Below are 315 nucleotides of genomic sequence, written 5' to 3'. Positions count from 1 at the left end.
GCCGCAGGAGGTTCCCGCGGCTCTGCCCGGGGCCCCGGCCCCCTGGGGCCGGCCGCCGGGGCTCCGCGGGGGCGCGGGGTCGGGCGCCGGGTTTGCACCCCGCGGGGCCCGGGGGCCGATCAAGTTCCGGAAGCAGGTGTGTTACCTGTAGAGCTGCCGGGACCGGGCTTGACCGTTGGGGAAACTGAGGCACGGGGGCGGGGCGTGCGAAGGGGGTTGCCCGAGAGCACACAGTGAGGCGGTTTCTGGGCTGGGGCCCCGAGCCAGGTGCGTGCGCTTTTCCGCGACCGCAGCCACCCTGGCAGGGTCCAGTCG

Source organism: Monodon monoceros, unplaced genomic scaffold (assembly GCF_005190385.1).
Source record: "Monodon monoceros isolate NGI ecotype Baffin Bay Population unplaced genomic scaffold, NGI_Narwhal_1 Super_Scaffold_7, whole genome shotgun sequence".
In the NCBI taxonomy this organism is placed as follows: domain Eukaryota; kingdom Metazoa; phylum Chordata; class Mammalia; order Artiodactyla; family Monodontidae; genus Monodon; species Monodon monoceros.
This window is presented reverse-complemented; position numbering follows the sequence as displayed.